The sequence below is a fragment of the Staurois parvus genome, unplaced genomic scaffold (genome assembly GCF_062004578.1).
Source record: "Staurois parvus isolate SC_StPar_1 unplaced genomic scaffold, SC_StPar_1.0 ptg000080l, whole genome shotgun sequence".
NCBI classification, from domain to species: Eukaryota; Metazoa; Chordata; class Amphibia; order Anura; family Ranidae; genus Staurois; species Staurois parvus.
Genome location: NW_028317876.1, coordinates 10,809,217 through 10,832,209, shown reverse-complemented (window position 1 = coordinate 10,832,209; position 22,993 = coordinate 10,809,217). Strand labels below are relative to the sequence as shown.

The window sequence follows — 22,993 nt, the reverse complement described above, 5'->3', positions numbered from 1 at the left end:
GCTATGCATTGGTTTGTCCCCCTGATTTTTATTGGAATAAAGTCATATATGGACCTTTTAGCAGTGGTGCGGTGCTTTAATTTACATTTTTGTTACATTACACTACAAGCCAAGGAGACCAAGGAGATCCTTGGAAGGAAGCTGCCTGCCCAGGAACCAAATTACATACATACCAATACCTTATGCTAGCAATTTTCAACTGTCATAAAATGGAAGTCTGACACAGTGTTTATAGGCATTGTTAAGATGCATGATACAGAAATATAAAATGATATTGTCCCTTTTGTATCTATATATGAAGATCAAAGGGATGCTCTTTGATTTGCATCTTTTGTCAATTAAAGGATACCTTTGCCATTACAGAAAAAATGATAACTGCATATATTTGTGCAGACAAAAATGTGCATTTATTATTTTATTTTTACACAAGCCTGGAAAGCATTGGACCTGTGATCAGGGGATCAGGGGTACAATGTCAGGCTTCTGCAAACAAGCCCTGCAGCTTTCTGCCCATGTCTCCATATGGCTGTCTGTTGGAAATCTGCAGGGCATGGGAATAAACTACAAGAGCACTAATCAGTGTCCTCACAGTTCATTGAGAACTTTAGTCATCAGCCATGGTGGATCACGGTACTTGCAGTTCATTCATTCACAGGAAACTGTGTGGGCAGAGCCCTGCACAACCACAATCTTTTTAAAAAAATGACAGCGGGAGCAAGGAGAAGATCCCCCTCCTGCTGTCACACTGAGGGGGGGCAGCGGAACTAGGAGCTGGAATATGTTACTTGTTCCAGCCTAAACATGGGTGGAACACGTAACATGTTCCAAAGGGTAAACTTAGCCTTTCTAGCAACCTGAAAAGCAGTTTACATTAAATAAAATGTGCCCCTATTTAATCCCTTCATACCCCTTAAGCTGGCCTTAGAAGATCAGTTTTGAGATCAGTGGCTGTTAAAACAAAATGAACAGATTGCTCCATCCACCTCACTTGTGTGAAAGGAGGATTCTCCACCACCCCACCCACCCCCAGTGGGACATTGCATTATGACAGATGGGCTCATACACTGAACTTCGATCCATCCACCTTTACTTTACCCTAATCATTTCCTAAATAATTATGCAACGCTTTGTACAGAATTATTATTTTTTTACAATTTTTTTTAATTTGCACTAATCAAATGAGAAAAAAGTACATTTTTAGTTTTGTTACATTTTTCCATCTATGGATTGCATAAAAATAAAATTGTTTTTGCAAGAAAATATCAAAACTTTGTCCTTAAAAATATGTTTTATTTTGTTATTACTGTATAAACAGACCCATAGCAAAAATGTAAAAACTGCCCTGGTCTATAGGTGTCATACAGGTGTGAGAGCTGCAGTGGTTTATGTATTGAGAAATAAATTGAACAATTTCTTTGTGCTTCCTTGGCAATAGACATTATGGTCGCCCACTTCTCTTTGTGGGCAGATTGCTGTAGTATAGAAATCAAAGATTTTGTTTTGAACTAAAAGCACTGCAAAATGTAACTAGTGTCCCAGATTTTAAAGCATACAGTGAGTGGATAGTGTTTCTAAATTTGTTCTGTCCAAATCTGCAGCAACTAAAACATGACTGGCCTTTAAAGCTGCAATTTACACTAGAGTGAAAAATGAAAATAATTTTAGCCTAAGCATGTTCTAGCTAAATTGCCAATTACATATGTGACTAATATTGCTTTTTTAACCTTTAAGAAGTTGCATAAGGCAAATTTCAATATTTTTACTTTTTGGCAGTGTTAGATTCCATTTACAAAATGATGCAGAAATACCACTGGATATCTCTCTATATTTTTTTCTCTATCCTAATATGAAAACGCAGCAGTGAATGAAACGGTTATAATGTAGGAAATTATTTCAGTTTTAAGTTGAGAGCAAAAAGAAAAAAACAGAAACTTGAATTTCAAACTGAGCATACAGTATAGTGGGAAAAAATGCATAAGCAAAGGTTACCTTAAGTGAAAACAGAAGGAATCAATAGCTCCAGAGCTACGAGCAGCTGAGTTTGTATGCATGTCTGAAATTTTCTTGTAAAAGTTGAGTTTGACACTACTCTTCTCTGATTCCTGGGCAACCCTATTGGTCTTTAAATGTGATGTTTAGTCCTATTGACTAAGGCTTCAGAGGTGGGAGGGGTGGGACCAAGCTGGACGTTTGCAGGAAAAATATTGATTTGTATATGCCTTCAGCTGCGTATCTTTGTTTTTACTAATCAATTTGTTAGGGCTTGTTTACACTTGCAGTGCCCTCTGAAGAGATAGATTGCTGTTTAGAGGGCATTTGACAGGTAGCCTCCCCACTGCTTGTTTTAACCCCTAAAACCTGCACAACACAAAGCAACTGCATGCAGCTGCATTCAGGTGAATGCGTCACATTCAGCAGGCAGTACTTGCAGTTGAGCGCAACAGTTGGGATAATTGTTTGCTATACCATGGCATGTGTACACCCACATGCCCTGTATTTACACCTTAAAGCAAAACAGTTGGGTACAGTAAAGTAGAGTGACCTCTGAATATGTTTTTTTTCTATTATGAGCACGTTTTGGCTTTCCCTAATGCATAACAGGTTTAGTTTATATAAAGATGGGCCATGTAATTAACAAAAAGTGCAGGGTTTCTAACCAACCAGCCTAAAGTATCTCTAATAAATCTAAGTGTAGTGCCCTCTAGTTTAGGAAGGATTTTTGTGATAAGTTAGAGGCTTGCTATAAGCCTGGGGATGAATCAGGCTGGGAATGAGATAGTGAGGTCACTTCAGGTTAGGCTGGGAGGCTCTACAGGTCAGGGCTTTTGGAGCTTTCCCAACCTTCTAGAAACCACTGGAACTTTCTAGAAGAGGGAGGCGGAAGAGAGGAGGAGGCCTGGATTTGCATGGTTGAGGGAACCTGGTCAATCCCCATTCAGGAGGCCTGGCATGGTGGCTATGAGGACACCCCTTAAATATGAGAGGGCCTGATCAGCAGGTTGTTGTTGGAGTTGGGTGGAAGATGGAGTGAGGAAGGCGTTGCTGGTCTGGAGCTTAGGAGGGGGCCCCAGAAGTGGGGGGCCTGCCTAAAGGCTGAAGCTGGACAGAAGAACCTCCACTGTCCCACAGTCTACCTAGGAAAGACAGCCTGTCAGCAGGGTAGGAGCCAGCTCAGTGAAAGGCTTGAAAGCAGCTGTGATCCATTAAGCTACAGGATCAGGACAGTGTGAGTACTTCTATACCCCTCTGGGCCAAAGATGGGGGAGGGCAGTCAGGTGCAATACCCAACAAGTTCTCCGTGGAACTATGTAATTTGTACGTCTCGGAATCCCTTGCTCAGGGTCACTCGCAAGGCAGCCAGGTGGATGAGGAGATTTTCATCTAGGGTCAGAGGAGTTTCATTAAGGGGACCAAGTGCTCCTTACAAAGACAAAGTGTGCTGATTTTTGTCCTTTTTGTTAAGAAGTTTGTCCTCCAATGTTGTACAGTTCGATTGGGCATCCCATAAACCCCTAGACCCCATCCAAGTTGTTAACCCCTAATAAACCAACACAAACCAAGCTCAAGGACTGGTTTACTGACTTTGGATGAAAAGTATGGAAAAATTTGTGTTGCCTGGCTGTGCAGAGCTTAGGGGGATCCAAAAACTCAGTGGCTCCTGCGGGGTAGCGCCACATAAGCATAAGTAACATGGGACCATTGAATAATTCAAATATGTTTGGCCACAAAACACTGGATAGAGCATGCACAAAGGCAACAGATGACCTCAGGAGTCTGATGTTAAGCCAAATTAAATGAATCACACTGTAATATTTCAGCATGTTGCTGATCTCTTCTGCCTGGTAAGTGTATTGAATGTATGATTTATGATAGATAGCGGTATTCAGAGAACATTTCAGAACATTTCTATAAGCCACAGCAAAGAATGCGTATACAGGTGTAAAAAATAATTCCTGGAAGAACATGGAGCTGCCCCATCCCTAAACTGATAACAAAGCCCACTACTAATATTCCCTGGGACTTTAAGGCAGCAAGCAAACATTAAACATCTTTAAAAGAATATAATTTTATTTATACATGATTAAAAGCAACTAACATGGGAGACCCTAAAATATGTGGTTGCAGTGTGGTATGTTCACCATACAATATACACCTATCCTTATAAAATATTGTTGATCATAGGTTCAGAACTAATTCTTATACAATATCTGGGTGGAAAGTGCTTCAATCAAAAGAGTCTAGATCTTCTCACACATACAGACACTTGAGGGTTCCTTGTTAGTATTCTGGTCAGTGGCGCTTAGTGGTCTGAAGGGAGGGTCTGTTCTTTAATGGTTCATTATTTATGTGGCTTATGATATCTGGCCATGCCCCCTGAAGAAGATCTAGACTCTTTTGATCAAAACACGTTGCGACTTCCACCTGAATATATATGAGAATTAGTTTTGAACCCATTTAAAAAAGAATTCCCTTTTGTTTTATTTACACTAAACAATTTATGCAAGTCTGAATCCCTTGAGGGCTAAAGGATTGGCAGATAAGAGGTATGAAATCCATAGGTGCATGTACAAAAAAGGGGCTTGTGAATGTAGCACTCATTAAGCTTTGCCCTAAGCTGAGGAACAAAAATGTAATATATTGCAGCTTACCAGTGCTTGCATGTGGTGACTACATTCTTTATTATTATTATTATACAGGATTTATATAGCGCCAACAGTTTGCTCAGCGCTTTACAATATAACGGGAGACAATATAGCAACAATACAGTTCAATACAAGAGGGATTTGAGAGCCTTGCTCCTTGGAGCTTACAATCTAGGAGGGAGGGACTAGTGGTACAAAAGGTAGTAATTGTGGGGGATGGACTGGATGGAAGAGTAGAAGATTCCAGTATTAGCTGAGGGCAGGATAGGCTTCCCTGAAGAGAGAGGTTTTCAGAGATCGCCATGATAGACTGAAGAGGGGATAGCCTGCGATTAGGTAGGCCAATGAGGAGGGAGTTACAATAGTCAAGGCGAAATATAACGAGGGAGTGAATAAGTTGCTTAGTGGTTTCCGAGGTTAGGAATGGCTGTATCTTGGAGATGTTGCGGAGGTGAAGTCTACAAGATTTGGACAGCGATTGGATTTGGGGCTGAAAGGACAGATGGGAGTCTAGGATTACACCTAGCACCGTGGCATGAGAGGAGGGACTGATGGTTGTGTTATTGATCTTGATGGAGAAGTCAGGAGAAGGGGCATGGGCTGGAGGGAATACTAAGAGCTCAGTTTTGGAAAGATTGAGTTTGAGGAAGTGGAGTGACATCCATGCCGATATGTCACTTAGTAGGTTAGTAATGCGAGTGGAGACTGAAGGGGTGAGGTGAGGGGTAGAAAGATAGATTTGTGTGTCATCAGCTTAGAGATGGTACTTAAAGCCATGGGAGTTTATCAAGTGACCAAAGGAGGAGGTGTAGATGGAGTAGAGAAGGGGTCCAAGGACAGAACCTTGAGGGACCCCTACCCTTTCTTTAATATTCTTTTCTTTATTTTCACTTGGTGACCCTGTCAGAAACACTTCCTTTGTCACCCTAGAAAAGTACTACAGAACATATCCTGATCTTCATAACATTGGGTAAGGTATTCTGTAGTTCACAAAGGTAAACTGAATTGACTGACTGGGTAGGAATGCTTAAATCTGCAGTTATCAAACAGATATAACCATGCTTTTTTTCAGCTGGAATGCAGAAGAATGCATTTCCAACAACTCCAGTACTGAATGTATGTAATGACAAGGAGTGGTGAGGTGTGCTGAAGGGTCTATAGTTTCTCGCCCGCTAGAGGACTATTCTATAAATCTATTGTAGCAGGGGAGTTTCTTGTTGCTGGGGAAGTCTATTGTTGATGATGGGGGATCTATTGTTGCTGGGATGTCTCTATGGTTACTGGGGGTATTTTGTTGATGTGGGGGTTCTACTGTTCCTGGGGGGAGATTGATACTTGGTTTTGTAAAAGGGGCAATACTGGGAGGTGGATAGGGGGTGGGACCAAGGGACGTTGGTAGGGGGAAGAGACAAGGGATGACTCAGAAGGAGGGAATTTCTGCACTTGTTCTCTGACAAAAAAAACCCTGGATATAACAAAATAACAGACCAAAATTGAGCAAAAAAGATAAGTTCATTGTTAGGGTTTACATACATTTTAAACTAATATTTTATATATTAAAGCTTATGAAATGCGTTCCAGGAGATGGAAGTGGGAAGACATCGCATTGCATTGCATTGAAAGTTGGAATTACAATTCTTAAAAAGCACAATCATACAATCTATATAAACCTGGTTGACAAATCCAGCAGTACATCATTCAGCGTCCATTCATACTGTCTCCTTGGAGCTCATTCCATTTCATAGCAGCAATACATTAGAATTAATTACAACGGAACAGATCAAGCCTATTTAGTATGCTTCTCCATTGTTCCGATGGTTTTTAAATGAAAGAAAATAAATTAATTGGTGATGTTGTACTAATTACCATAATTCCCAAGTTTATTGCTTTATAAATATTAGCCACTCAAGTCATTTTAGAAGCTGAGCATTTAATCTGTCATAATAAATATCCTCGCTATGTGTAAGGGATTTCAGTAGATCAGGTTATTCACCCCAAATTCTTTAGTCGACAAAGCAAATGGAGAGATTTGTTTTGACAGAACTTTAAGTATCTTTTGTGCCTCTTCTATCTCACTTGTTTTCAGTTGCTGCCGCTTCCTTGTCAATTTGTGTTTAAACGATTCAGACAATTATCTTTTTTTTCCCTCTTTTTTGTTCTGTTTGCTTTGTGTTTTCTGAAACATGGGTCAGCAGCTGTTATGGCTACAATTAAGACTGTAGAAGTATGTTGTTTTTTAATGCTTTATTCAGATGCACTCGATCACTGAGCACTATGGGAACATGGAATGCTCTGGTATGTGGCTGATTATTACTAGAATCTCCTTGAGATCTTACCTTTGTTATAATAATTAACATTACACATTGGAATCCTGCATTCTAGATGTGTGCTGTATATGTGAATCCTGAAATTGTGCAAGGCTCTTCGGTACTGCAGTTCCTTATTAAGCGAATAAGCTTTCCAGATGGTAATAAAGGTACTTTTAAGAGGTTATCTGTGGTTTGCTAGTAAGAGTTACATTTCAGTTACAAGAGTTATAAGAAACTCAGGTGCAAGTTATCAAGGAACTGTATTTGGTAGTTACCTATAACTCATTTTAAATATTTGAATTGAAGGATGATGGTTGTTGACCTAGGCTCATACAAAGTTGGCCATACACACTTAAGTGGCAGTTGGGTATCAGGAAACATTTCAGCTGCCAACCTCTACACTCCCTATGAAAACAGTGAGATATTAGCCTAATATGTCCAAAAACAGTGAACTGAAAACAGTGAGATATTAGCCAAATATGTCCTTCTGCTGCCACTGCATGACTGCGGGAGAAAGAGGAAAAAAGCAGGCATACAATGGCTGCAGGAGGAAAATTGAGAGGGCCATTTTTTCTATATGCCACCCCCACCACCCCTTTTATCCAGGTGTACATGGGAGCCACATGGGCCCCATGGAGCATGGGGCTGGCTCACAATTGCAAACCCTGTGATCCCCTATTGTTATGCCCCTGTTCATGAATCAGCCCTCCGGGCACCATGTATCAGTAATGTAAACTGAGCTGTGCATGAGCAGTTCAGTTAAAATGCCACAGATGACAGAGAGCAGACAGGTAAGTAAACACACACAGTCTTTAGTTAACACCATTATTTTGTATTAATCTGTACAAGTTGCCAGTTAACAAACATAAATGGTTTTGTAGGCAGTTCAGACATGTATTAATTATTACAGGTACTTATATAGTATATCACTATCTATTTACACAGCTCTTTACATATATATTGTACATTCACATCTGTCCCTGCCCTCAAGGAGCTTATAATCTTAAGGTCCCTAATACATATTCATAGATATACTAAAGCCAATTTAGACAGGAGCCGATTAATTTACTGGTATGTGTTTGGAGTGTGGGACAAAACTGGAGTAACTGGAGTATGGGCACATGGGGAACATGCAAACTCCAGAAAGATAGTGCCATGGTTGGTATTCAAACCAATAAAGAACCAAGAAATTGTAATATCCTGTTGTTACTGTATATGTCTTTTAGTTTGAATTACCAGAGAACTGCTTCTCCTGGAGGGGTTGCGATATATGTTGTACCAAGGCAGCACTGTTTCCACTGTATGCAGAGACCTTACACTAGTATTCTAAGCAGTAGCCCACACTGAAGAAGCCCTCCCTAGATGGTTCCTACTTGCAGGGACCTTTCCCTATACTATTTCCTTTCCGTAACCAGAGGGTACATGTTCCTGACTTATCACTCGCTCCAGGTGTGCTAAAATGATGTGGGTCACCGTATTTATAAGGTTCCTCATCAGGATGGCTGCCTGAGATCTCAAGGGTTTTCAGTGCCCAATCAGACAATTGTCTTCCCTGAAGACTAAGTGAGTCTGTAAGGGGACAATTTCCTTCACAATCTCCTCTCCAACTGTAATAATGACACAGGTTGGAGGGATAACTGTTCTTTTCTGCATGCCTGCTTGTAAGTTTTTAATGTAGCCTTTAGTTGTGTTTTATGGCTATCTGCTGTACTTGATGCAGTTTGCTTGCCATACAAATGGTAAAATGGTATTTCAAAGAAAACCTGTACCAAGGAAGCATGTAGGCTGCTGTTGCTTTCCTCTCCTCAAAATGCTAATTGTCTGGCTGTGCTGAATCAATGGCTTCAATAGTTTCCAAGTTACCGACCCTGATCAAGCATGCAGATCAGGAGTTCAGACTTTATTCTTACTTTTTTCAGGAATGAAGCCAGAAACAGTAGACCAAGTCTTTTCGGAAGGGATTTAGAAATGATATACTGTATTTTCCTCTCATTACTGGTGGTTTACTTTAATTGGGCTTTTTCAGAATGGCACATTCATGGTGGCACATATTTCATTTTTGTTTACACATTTAATTAATAATTGGGAGCTATGCTGATCCAGATGTCCTCTCATATGCCTATTACATAGTTACAAAAAAAATTGTGATGAGCTTTCAGCTATTACTATTTTTCACTGTTTGTTCAGATGAAAGAAAAATGAACAGCCAGATACTGTAATTATCTGCAAGTCTGTGCTGATCATGTCTGAAACACAAAAGGCAAGAACTTACTGCAAGAGCCCAAGTAAGAAAAAGAAGCGAGAGGATCTTGGGTAAAAGCATCATCCAATCTACGGATCAGAGCTAGCTGATTCAAACGAGACAGTGAAGGCCACAGTACACAAAAAAACATGCACCCAGCATGTGCAAGAAGAGTATTAGTCATCTAGGTGTTATCTTCAGCCTGCAGTAAACCCTTTCCTATGAACTCTTTGGGGTTGATTTAATAAATCATAAGAGACAGACAAGGAAGTGTGTTCTGATCAGGGGCGGACTGACCATTTGGAAATTCGGGCACTGCCCGAGGGCCCAGGGTCAGTAGAGGGCCCCATAAGATGCCCCTGGTACCTTTTTCATAGGCTTTTTTGAGTTTGGGCAAGGACACGGGCCCCATGATCCCCTATTGCCCGGTGGCCCCATGAGTTGTCAGTCCGCCCCTGGTTCTGATCATTGCGTTCCAAACAGCTATGCCTTCTGCGCTTCAGGTTGACAGACTGGAGCTACAAGAGCAGACTGTGATTGGCTAAAGCATCAATTTACATGGCAAGGATGGGTGGCGTGGTAGGTGAATAGACTATGGAATTTACAGGCACACTGTGCATGGCGTTCTGTAACTCTGAGCTGCAAGCACAGAGGTGCAAACTGACTGCGCAAGTGAAGATCATCTTCCAGTTTTGAATAAAGATGAAGGGGAACTGGCCAGATCAACCAGGTATCTCTGATGTCAGGAATGCATAAACATAATAGTTTATATAAATATATCTTAAGACGCACATTTTTAGATCAAAATGCACTTTAAAGCAGTAGTAAACTGCAGGGGAAAAAAAAATTGTCCCTTGCAAGATAATGTTATAATGTGCTAGTATGCATCGCATACTAGCACATTATGGAGGACTTACCTTAAAACGAAGCCCTCTAGGGATGCGTTGTCACAACTACAGAGGCTTCCATCTCCACCCAGTCTTCCTTCCAGGTTCACGAGCTCTGACCGTCTGACAGGCCAGGCCGCGATGACGTCACTGCCACACATGCATGCAGGAGTCCTGGGCCACGGCACAGTACACTGAAGGAATGGCACGGGTATACCGTTCCTTCAGAGCACATGTGCCAGCTTTAAAAAAAAAGAGAATATCTCCTAAACATTGCACATTTAGGAGATATTCATTTTACCTTCAGGTAACCTTTATTATAAGCTTACCTGTAGGTAAAAGTTAAAAAAAATGAGTTTACTACCACTTTAAGGCAACAGTGTACAGGAGTGAAACATAAGAGAAACAACTGTCAATGGCAACAATAACAACAAAACTAGGAGATATAGGGACCTAAATAATGTAAGAAGATTCCAGTCAAAGATCGCATGGGAAGTAAGTGCAAGAAGCTGAGTTAAACAGAAATAGGAACTGTTGTCAATGGAAACTACAGAGTGACAAGTACAGGTGAGAATACAAACTGGACTAAATGATAGACAAGATACAAATAACTGGAGGGATACAAATGCAAGGCATAGTGAGAACAATACAAAAATGTGGTTTACAAGTTAGAAGTGTGTAAACTACAACAAAAAGCAGCAGAGACGTGAAACACCTGGACAAAGGGGGAAAAAAAGAAAACCGACACCACTATCCACAAACAAGTCAGAACTGAAAGCAAGTCACAGATATCTAACACTAAGAGAAAAGAAACAGATTATTAACAATAAAGGAATTTGTTCACTTAAATCTTGCAGCAAATTTGGCCAGGCTTTAGCTTCACAAGGACATGGCCATATAAAATCAAGACACCATTTTAACTATATCCTATTGGATCAATGGTATCTTCTTTCCTCCAAGCAAATCGAAAAACAATAACAATGCAGATAAAACATCATTATTGCTATTTGCTGCTTGTTCTAAGTCATTATATGGCAGGATTTGCAGATCTATTTGTAAAAAATATTGTGAAAAAATCCCTGTAATGTGTCTAATATGTTTATTTCTTATCATCATCCCCATTTAGTGGCAATACTAGCTTATTTTCCTATGTAAGGTTTATCAGGAAAAAAAATGCATTATCACCACTAGATTGGGCTGATAATCATATGAAATACACATATTAGATACATTTCAGGAATTATTTGTGATGACAAAAGCATTTTTTGAAAATAAATAGGCCTCTTGGTATTTATACAGTATGTCCTAATAAACCATAAGTCTTAAAGCCTAAGTTTAATGTGTTTTGCCTTCCCTGGTTTGTATTTCTCACCTTATTAACATGCTAATGCAGTTTAGAAACCTTCATTTTCATCACAAATCTTATTTTAGACCAAGTGACGTTATTACTGGATTTCAGTGCTTCTCTGTGTAATGTAGACAGGTTATAGCTAAATGGAGGGGGCGACAGGGTGTTGTACACACTGTAGCTTCCTGAAAACATCACAGCAACCAGCCTTAAGTGCTCTCAGTCCTGATGCAAGCAGTGAACTGGATCTTAGGAGGAGTTATGCAAATATCAAAATGCCTTCATGGATATATGTATGTCTGGGGGGTATATGTCTGTCTGGGTAGTCTCCATTTGGACATAAACAATATAAAGCAAATTATTTAATATTTTAAACCAGGCATGTCAAATTTGAGTGGGTCAGAGGGATGAATTGTATGTGGGATCACATACTGTAAGTCACCCTGTGGTGCTTTGTTTTAAAACTGTATAAGTATTGGGGATTCAGTAAAGCATTTGTAGCACTTTTCTGGGGTTAACGCTGTATTAGAAAGTCCTACAGCAAAGTTCATGGTATTTCCAATATGTGTAACAAATTCAGGTAGTCCCTATGTGCGACACTATTACATTCTCATTCTATGGCTGTGACAAATGCATAAAGAAATACCAAGCACATGGTGGTAAGAAAAGTGGAGGTGAATGAGACCTCTTCCTTGTTGGAATTGTGTTGCACATGTAAGTATTGTATCACAGAAAAAATTGTATCAGTTATGTAACTGATTCATATACACCTTACTGACAGGTAAATGAATCTACATGAATATACATGAATCTGTCCCACAATGCCCCATTTGTTGCATGGATGGGAGACAGATTCTCTAATGAGTGCCTTCAAAATTCTTTGTGATTGTTGGGAATTGTATATGCCCATATACTCTAGTAAATAATTTTGTGTTGAAGATTGTTCAACTTAGTTTAATTTCTTTTACCTTTATAAGCAGGAGAAATTATTTTCTGAAACTTTTCAATGGCAAAAATAGGAAAGGAAGACTAGAATTTTGTAATGTTTCAACTAAGCAGTGACAGGACTATACGTACCAAAACCACATAACATGCAAAGTATAACCCATAAATATGTGACATTTACATGACATCCTTACATTCAGAAAACTAAAATGGGATGCTATTCTTTCATACAGTATTTGATAGCCAGTTATACTTAAAACATTATACATGAAGCTATCAGAAACAAAGTTTTAAATACCCTGAAGGTTTCTGCATACTCCATGGTGTCATGGTAAAGTTGGTATATAATTCTTGCTGAATAATAAGTAATATGACCCATAAAGACATCTTACTTCTTCTAAGACTGAAAAGCCAAGGAAATTATACACTAAATAATAAAAGAAAGATAAATTCCCAAATGGACAAGGAAATAATGGGAAGAAAAGAAGAATAATGTCTATAAAGCAAATAACATAAGACACACATTGGACTCCAGAGACAACGATGCATAAGAGATGAAAAGAAGGTTATATGGAAAGAAGATAAATGTAATATAATATAACCATAATGTACTCCCCAATTGGCTATAATAGAAGATGTAAAAGCATTGAGTATTTCCAGTGGCATGTATATTGTATAGATCCCTGAACAATGAGCCTGGGTGGTGGTTATTTTCTGTTTAGCAGCATTTTGTCATGGATTGCATTTTTTATTGCTGCTTAGAGAGGAATCCTCCTTTTGCAGTTAGAGATGAATTTGTAAAGGCTTCCAGAAACTATTAGAATTCAACATGTCATCTATTTTAGCTGCCTTCATGCCAGGTCATTGTCTTTATCCAATACCTACGCGTGGTGAGGTGTGCCAGCACAAAGAATCCGTTTTCTTATGGTATGGAACATTATATCCAGAGAATACTGGCAGGTATATTACCAGCATATATACTCAAAGTCAATGAAACAGATCTATGGCTATTGTAAGAATTTGTATTATTAAAAAATGTAAGAAAATAATGGCAAGACTTTAATTTGAAATAAACATAATAGTGAGGAGATGGAATACACTTATTCTCTTTTTAATCCAAATTAAGCTTTGTATGCAGACTTATGCCCAGCAGTGGCTGGATGTCCATTAAGATAACTCAAACCTTTGAAAGAATCCTTTTCTCTGAACATGCCAATACAATGTTCAGGTCATATCAGTCAAACTCTCCATAGATATCAACAAGCACAGTTGGCTTCTATAGTAATAGCAAATTGGATACAATTATCCAGGTTCCAGTTAATCTGTTGTTCATATTGTTGCCTTTTTGCCAAAATCATTTGTAGAATGAAACAACTGTAGTCTGTTTATGGATATTGAGACAGTCAAGATATTTGCCATGAGGGTTGGTGTTTATGCAGGGGCAAACACAGACTTTTGGCAAAGGAACCATGTTGATTTAAGAAGGTGCTCCACACATTCCGAATGCAACATATGAACATTAAATATAATTTTCATATAACTCATACACTAAGAAAAAAGGTTATTGTGAACATTTAGAATTTGGTGCACAAGGCAATCAAAATACTATAGAGTAATCAACAGCAATCAGATTTTCTTTATTTAGATAACCATGGACACATAAGTTAAAGATGTCATTCTGATTGACTGCTGTGGGTTATTGGACTTGGCACATTTGCACAAATACGTATTAAACACATCTGTCTCTAATTTGTAAAAGCAGGCATTTCTACAATTTTATTTTAAAAGTGTCCTTCTGCCCCTGTACAATTACAAGATATAACTGATAAAATCTTCTTAGGGTTGCTCAGCTTCAGTCAGCCCTGAAATAATAATATTGAAAATACTGAAGGCTATACACATTCTTGTCTGTGGACTTTTTAAGCTCCAGTCTAGCAGTTCAAGAATGAAAACTGGGTTTCTGCAAGTATTATTTAGGCAATTATATTAAAGTATATGTCTAATCAATTTTGGATAAATGAGTAAAAAACATTAAAAAATTCTTAGGATTTTTTTTGTTTGTTCTTTTTTTTGCGGTCTGTATTGTGTTGGAGGATTTGTAAAATTTGGATTTTTCATCACATTCAGTCTCAATGATCATTGTCATTAGGACAAAGAGTGGGTGAATATCCCCAAAGGGATGCACACAAATCCTAAAAAAAAGTTATGGCTGTAAATGCACATTAGTATGTTTATATATAAAAAAATTGATTTATGCAGCTTCAGTATAATTTTCATAAAACATATTTGTTCTTCAGTATTTTACAGTTTAATTCCTAGTTCAAGATGTATTAGTGTCCAAGGAGACATTTAGTAGTGAAATATATGAATGTATTCATGCCTTTTCTGAAGTAAGAGAGTTGACCATGAATTTAAGTTTTAATATAGTACTCTATTAAAATCACTTATTCTTATACAGAATGAGAAACATTTTGTTAACTAGAAAAGATATTTGAAAAAATCAGCAAGTAAACGTTCAACATCATTGATATTGTTGTTATATCTATAACTGTGACCTGGAAGTATTAAAACTTAATATGAAAGAAAAAAAAAAGAACATTTAATTTAATATACCAAACACATATTATAATGCATTCTTAAAAAAAATCTCAGATTAACAGTAGTTTGAAAATGAGAAATCAGCATTTATGTAATTTAATATTTAAACTAAGTTAACTGGGTACTGGCTACTGTGAATTAAAGACATAATTTAGACAGGGTTTAATTATGGAATGTTATCTGCTCTCTGGACACAGCTTGAGCAAATACTATGAAGGTAAAATCTGGAAGGACTGTGACATTAGCCTAATCAACAAGTAAAAAGCCAATTAACCTACAAAATAGGTAAGTCATCATTGCTGTACAGTGACTTAATGTACTTTTTTAGCTGCATAAAGGACCTATCTTGCAGAATATTATTATCCAGCGATGGCAAAGTTTGACTTGCTTTTTTGAAACATAGCATCCCTTGTTAGGGGTCAAGTATTAATGTAAAAGTGAAACAATAGTCCTTGCGGTAAGAGAAAAAGAGTAGAACATTTACTTTGCACTACCTTATTTTTCTTAACATGCTTAAAATGTATCTGAACCTAAAAACAAAATTGTAATATAATTCAGCTTACTAGTCCTTAAATGTGGTGGTTGCATTTTTTTTACCTTTATTTTTACATGGTGATTCTACCAGTAAGTCTGTTACTTTTCATCTGCCTTTAAGAGCTCATTCCCATGGGCATATGTACTGTATATATTCCACATGGAAGTCAGGTTTCTATGTACATAAAGTATGTACCTATGCATCTAAAATATTTAATTTAGATGCATTTAGATGTGTACAACATTTAGAAGCACTCAATAACTTTATGTATTTATGTGTATATTTGTATACACACATTAAAAATCTGTAGATATACCCTTTTTTTTGCACACTGCTAAATGCGGAGCACAATTTTGTTTGTAGACACAGTGGTGTGTATGGCCCCATTGATTCCTATAGTGCTGCATTTAGATACAGTTGCAAGAAAAAGTATGTGAACCCCTTGGGATTACGTGGAGTTTTGCATGAATTGGGCATAAAATGTGCTCTGAATGTCATCTAAGTCACAACAATAGAAGAACACAGTCTGCTGAACATAATACTACACAAACATTAGATGTTGCCATGGTTTAATTGCACATAACATGTAAACAGTCATAGTGCAGGGAGGAAAAAGTATGTGAACCTTTGGACTTAATAACTGGTTGACTGTCCTTTGGCAGCAATAACCTCAACCAAACGTTTCCTGTAGTTGCAGATCAGGCCTGCACAACGATCTGGAGTAATTTTGGACCACTCCTCTTCACAAAACTGTTTCAGTATAGCAATACTCTTGGGATCTCTGGTGTGAATCGCTCTCTTAAGGTCATGCCACAGCATTTCAATCGGGTTGAGGTCAGGACTCTGGCTGGGCCACTCCAGAAGGCGTATTCTGTGCTGTTACAGCCATTGTTTTGTTGAATTTCTTGTATGCTTTGGGTCATTGCCCTGTTGCATCACCCATCCTCTGCGGAGCTTCAGTTGGCGGACAGATGTTTGTACGTTTTCCTGCAAAATGTCTTGATAAACTCTGGAATTCATTTTCCCATCAATGACAACAATCCGTCCAGGCCCTGAGGCAGCAAAGCAGCCCCAAACCATGATGCTCCCTCTGCCATGTTTTACAGTGGGGATGAGGTTTTGATGTTGGTGTTCTGCGCCTTTTTTTCTCCACACATAGTGTTGTGTGTTCTTCCCAAACAACTCAATCTTGGTTTCATCTGTCCACAGTATATTTTGCCAGTAGTGCTGTGGAACATCCAGGTGCTCTTTTGCAAACTTCAAACGTGCTGCAATATTCTTTTTGGACAGCAATGGCTTCCTCCGTGGTGTCCTCCCATGTACTCCATTCTTGTTTAATGTTTTCCTTATTGTAGATGCGTCAACAAAAATGTTAGCATGTGCCAGAGATTTCTGTAGGTCTTTAGCTGACACTCTGGAATTCTTCTTTACCTCATGCAGCATTCTGCGCTGTGCTCTTGCAGTCATTTTTACAGGACGACCATGCCTAGGGAGAGTAGCAACAGTGCTAAACTTTCTCCATTTGTAGACAGTCTGTCTTACCGTGGACACATGAACATCCAGGCTTTTGGAGATACTTTTGTAACCCTTTCCAGCTTCATGCAAGTCAACAATTCTTGATGGTAGGTCTTCTGAGAGCTCTTTTCTGCGAGGCATGGTCCACATCAGACAGTGCTTCTTGAAACCAGTAAACCCAAAACAGGTGTGTGTGTTTTTAAGGGCAGGACAGCTGTCAGCAACACATCCAATATCATCACACTGATTGGAGTCAAGTTTGGCTCACTCCTGGCTCCAATTAGCTCTGGGAGAAGTCATTAAGCTAGGGCCTCACATACTTTTTCCTCCCTGCACTGTGAATGTTTACATGTTATGTGCAATTAAACCATGGCAACATCTAATGTTTGTGTAGTATTATGTTCAGCAGACTGTGTTCTTCTATTGTTGTGACTTAGATGACGTTCAGAGCACATTTTATGCCCAATTCATGCAAAAATCCACATAATCCCAAGGGGTTCACATACTTTTTCTTGCAACTGTATGTACGTAACTTTATTTAAATCTACTAGTCCATCTATGTAAATGAGGCCTAAGGCTTGCTGGATAGAGATGGAGCTTGGGTAAGTATTGGGGGGGGGGCTTCTGCACACAGAAGGTTTTTTTACCTTCATGCATAGAAAGCATGACAGTAAAAAACCTTAAGTCTTCACAAACACTTTAAAGATACCCTTGACAATGAAAGGAAGTTGAAAACTCTAAATGGGCTCCTAAAGTGACCCTGTGAGCACAGCATTGCTTTTACTTGTAACTTATGCCTGTAATAGAAGAGGCATTATTCTTACCATTCTGGTAGCTTGTTTGTTGATATGCTACCTCTTTTCTTCCCTTGCTGATGCAAATATTTGTTGGGGTCAGATGGGTCAAATACCTGTATTCCATGTAGTGAAATAAGAGCCAGTGTGCAGAGGGGAAGCAGGTATTTCACACACCTAAAAGGAAAAGGCAAATCGGAAAATGTGGCAAATCAAGTTTAGCTCCTCTTCTTTTACAGGGTATGCTGTGCTGTCACTTTAAGAAGTTTGGGATATATATATTTAAAAAAAAAATACTCATTGCCATTCTGCAACATCTGTGTGATGCTTCAGTAGAGAGAGATGACTGTCAGTGCTAACTGGAACAACAAGGTAGAGAGGGGGCATCCAAAGCTGAAGTTCTGTGCTGAAAGATGGAGCCAGCTGTAAGTCAGGCAGTGGGGTGGATTCTGACAATATTTCCAGGATCCCTCCAGAGCGTGGTGCAGCTGTCAGTTGATAGTGGACTATCACCCGCTATAAGCTGTTTCTGAGTCACAGGTCTGAGTCCAAAAGTAAATGTACACCTGTGACCCACAAGAGAAGTATGGCCATCCAAGTCCTAACCATTATTTGATTAAGTCTGAATGTTACAGTGGAGTAACATTTTACACATGTGAGCTTTTTATTCCCAGCTAAAAACTAAAAAATCATATTAAAATTATATCTGAGAAGAACAGAAATAATTATTGCCATTCCAACACATATGTTGCATAAACATTTTTATTAGCAGCATGCAAAGCAAAACTGACTAATTGCCTAATAGTGAATAAAACCCTTAAAACCTTCTGTGGAAGAATGAAGAGCTAAATATAATTAATGTAAAGCTGTTCATTGAAGAAAATCAGCCTCTGTTACCGCTGACTGTGACAAGTGCTGGCATTATCAAATTACTATACAAGGTTATTAGAGCCAGTAGTAATATACCCTGCCAATCAGTGTATGTGTGTCTGATTTACTCATAATATTTGTCAGGGCATGGCCATTTTACACTGTGACACAGAATATAAACCAAAAAGAGTGCCTGATGCTGTGGAATATGACCAATGAATTATTAATGTGTATTATAAGACAAGATTACAGTAAAATAAAATTTACAAACAATTTAAGGGAACTACTTAGACCAGAGGTACTCAACATTTTTCTGGTGAGAATCTGGTTGCCAGTGTTCCATTTTATGGCAAAGCCAATGTAGATTTGCTATTATTCTTAGATCATTAGTCATCAGGATACTCATGTAATTTGTAAAAAAAAATCAATCAATCAATCAATCAATAAATAAAAAATATCTCATACCGTATATAATATTTTGTCTACCTCCAGAATTTGCTGTTGGTACTCATTTTGGGTCGAGATACAAAGGCTACATGCCTTTGTCACAGACCACAGAGATAAAAGCAGCAGTGATACTAAACTGTCAGGGATTTGGAGCTTTTCATTCTTATGCAAAACACGTATTTAGTAAAGAACTACACTGCTTGGATGTTTCTCTTATAAAAACCTTTCTAAATTTGAAATATAAGATTACATTTTCTTTGGATGACACTCCTAGACTTAGTCATGAGTTTGTGGGCTGCTCCTCTGTGTGTCTGTACTGTCCTAGATAAGGCCCCACTCACACCCGAGAGGTTTGTAGCTCGAAGCTTGAAGCTCTAAGAAAAATACCCTTCCTTCATTCCAATATCCCTGTTCACATCTGAGCATCTTGTCACCTATAGCAAAACGCCTGCCACTCAAAAAAGTACACAAGCTTCTTTTAGGCAGATTGGAGTGTTTTTGGCCCCATAGACTTCAATAGGAATGCCTAAAAAATTTGTGTCATGAGTGTTTATTAAACATTTTTGTTGCGCGTTATTCAGCCAAACAGCAGCTCTCTAATCTCCTCCCCCTATTGCTTTCTAATAGCTAAAATAAAAACACTTGAAGCTTGAATACACATATAAAATGCTTGTAATACACTGAAAATCATTCTGCTTGGGTGTGAATGCAGCTTCAACATTGCGGCAGTAAAGTTGTCACGGAGGGGGTTGGGGTATATTGTGATAATTAGCAGCCATTCATTGAATAGACAAATTATATATTGCTATAGTTATCAACAAGCTTGGAATGTTTGGAATTCAGTATCACAAGGCTTTGTTTACAGCACAGTGAATAAGTTTACAGAGTGTAATTTTTACTAAGATTACTGAGGGTAGAGTTTCTTGGTAATCGTCTTGAAGTGTGCACCGCCAGTTCTTTGTGAAAACAGGCTGAACCAGATTCAGATTAAGCTGTCATTAATGCAGACTATTAGGTACTGCATACAAACTTTGACATTCTTTGATGAATATGCTTGTTTTGCTCTGAATATCCTAAAAATATAAATAGCACTGGTGAACATATGGTATTTTCCATACAAAGTATGGAGAGCTTTGTATGGAAATTGGAAATATGAAATTGCTACAAAACAATTGGCTGTGAAAGGACAATCTTCTCCCTAGGCACCTGTGAATATTGGGCAGTCTGAGGCTTCACAGCTGGGGACCATAAGGCAAATATCTTTGACATCTGGTTACGCTACACCACTGCACAGCTATTGGTACCCAGTGCAATCTCAGGAATACTGAACAGTAAAGGAGGGCACTCTTCTCTAAGCTCAAAGTCCAGGACACTGCTGAGGAAGGGGAATGGCCACCCTATGAGAGCAGTTTCAACCCATGCAACCTCTGGCAAATCACAAGTCCCCAGGACAGCTACTACCTTCCAGCCACACAATCCAGTGACTGAGACAGTCATTCTCTAGACCCTATCCCTTTGAAGTCCTTCTGTCCGTTCCAGATCACTTCCAGGTCCAACCACTGCCACCGCTGGGAGAGCACAAAACAGCAACACAGTCCACAGGCTGCCTCAGAGTAATAGCCCCCTGAGAGTTGGAATTCTTGTTACTCAGGAATGAAGATCTCTCCAGGGTTCCAGACTATTTATTAGCTTCCCAGCCACCATCTGGGCACACCTTCCCAGGGATTGCATAGGCCCTGATCAATATTCGAACTGGTTATTTGAACTATCTCTGCCTAAAATCTAGAAAAGTCTTTTAGAGGCAATGGGAAACATTCAAATTCCTACCTCGTGAAACCCAGACCAAACTAAACAATCGCCAATCTCCCTTGATTGCAGAAGAAGCCCACATCTAAATTCATTTAGCATCCTACACTAGGAGGGTGCTACATGTGTTTCTGCTGGAAGCATGCTGCACAGCGCACTCCCAGCATAGAGATCAAACTGCCAGCCACAGATCTGAGTCTTGAACTAATAGTTAAGAGCTGGCTGTGGCTGTCACAGTGATACATAACTATACAATGCAATCCCAGTACTCTTTCTCCTTTTGAATAGTGAAGAACATACTTTTGGGGAATGTATCAAAACTGAAGCCAACAGAATTTGGAGAAACAGTGTATGGCAACCAGCTTCTATCTTCAGATTTTTCAGTTAAGCTTTGACAATGACAGATAGAAGTTGAATGGTTGCCATACACAACTGCACCAGATTCTGTCTGCACCAGTTTTGATAGCTCTCCCTCTTTTTCTCCTTGCTAGAGGAGAAGTACTGTATGTCAACAAAAAAGTGTGTGCAATAAAAAAATAGTAATAAAATAATGATCAAATAGCTAGATCAGGGTTTGACTTAGATCAGCATTAGGGCCAAGGGTTAAAGGTCATGGTTAGGGTCAAAGCTCAGGATCAGTGTGTTTTAAGTAAGATAAAAAAAAACCCTGCAAAATGTGCACCATTGTTTCTGAGCCTTACTAGGGGAACAAACAACAAATAACATACTATATATGGCAATGTTGTGGTCATGAGGAGTAGAGGAATTTGTTTTTGGTTGTTCTATCATGATGGGTTAGAAGTACACAGCTACATTTTAAAAATAGAGTTTTATTTACTACTTTGGGCCAGTTTTCCTTCGATAAAAAAATCTGAAGATTTTTTTATTACCTAACATTTACTGCCTGATAAACGTCTGATTTGCCCTGAAAAAAACGTATAATTTACCTGGATACACTAAGGCATTGCAAAGATATGTACATTTTTACTAGCACATACCAAAGTTTCAATACAGTTTTCAGGCATTAAGATTTGTTTTGCCTTTGTCCTTAAAGGGGTTAAGGAAACAAGTTTACACAATTTACAATCTCAAAACTGAAAAGGTTTTCTTTATGCATTTTTAATATTTATAAACCCTTTCATGTTACTTTGTAAATGATGCACACACGTCAGGTACACGTTTCTATTTCTTTTGCCATCATCAATCCAGCTTTGAAGCAATATCATTTTTTATTGTGCAGAATAGAACTGAGGATTGAGCTCAAAAATATGATGTTAACTTGTTTTTCTCTTAACTTAACCAGTAGTGCAAAAAAGGTTTGGGTTTATTTTATCTACATTCATATAATTAACCATTTTTAACAGAATAAAATCTATAAATTATACAATCTAGATTTTGTAGCCTTAAAATTGCAAAGGTGTGACTACAGGTTATGGATTACTTGCCCCCAGTAAGATAGTTTCCACTGATAAAAAAAAAAAAAAAATAATAATAATCATTTGTAAAACAGGAGCATTATAAACATTATATTAATGTATACTAAACTACTCACAATGCTGAGAAATCTCACACTTCACAAAATGCAGAAACAAGCTCAAATAATCTTATAAAATAGATAAAGTTTCACAACTTGTACAGGTAGCCGGGAATAAGTATAGGTTTGACCTGCACTGAACTTTATATATTTTTGCTAAATCCAAAGTTGCTGTATATTGAGAGAGTGAAACAAGTTGCCTTGCCAGCATTGCAGACACAGATCTCTGACATGCGAACAAGTCCGTAACCTGATTCCTCTTTATTTAACTTGCCAGATTTTGTAAAACTCAATCTGGTCACATTGGAGCTTCTTTTCAGAAAATAGCATAGTATTGGATGGAAGTGGACTTTGAGGATCTGATAGCTTGGGAACAACACAGAGAGATTTCTGGAAATAGTGGGAATAACTTTATACAAGTGTGCAGTACAAAGATGTCAATGTGCTTTTGTGTTTGGTTTTCTTTGATATTTTTTAAGCTAGTGAGAAAGGGGATTAAAACCTGAACACTATGATGAAC

At 38.4% G+C, this 22,993-nt stretch overlaps 1 protein-coding gene across 13 annotated transcripts in view; it reads left to right on the top strand.

Moving 5' to 3' along the window:
* The window catches only part of TENM3 (teneurin transmembrane protein 3), a 1,391,898-nt gene that overhangs the window by 440,890 nt on the left and 928,015 nt on the right, over positions 1 to 22,993 (top strand). The gene's annotated exons all lie outside the window — the stretch shown is intronic.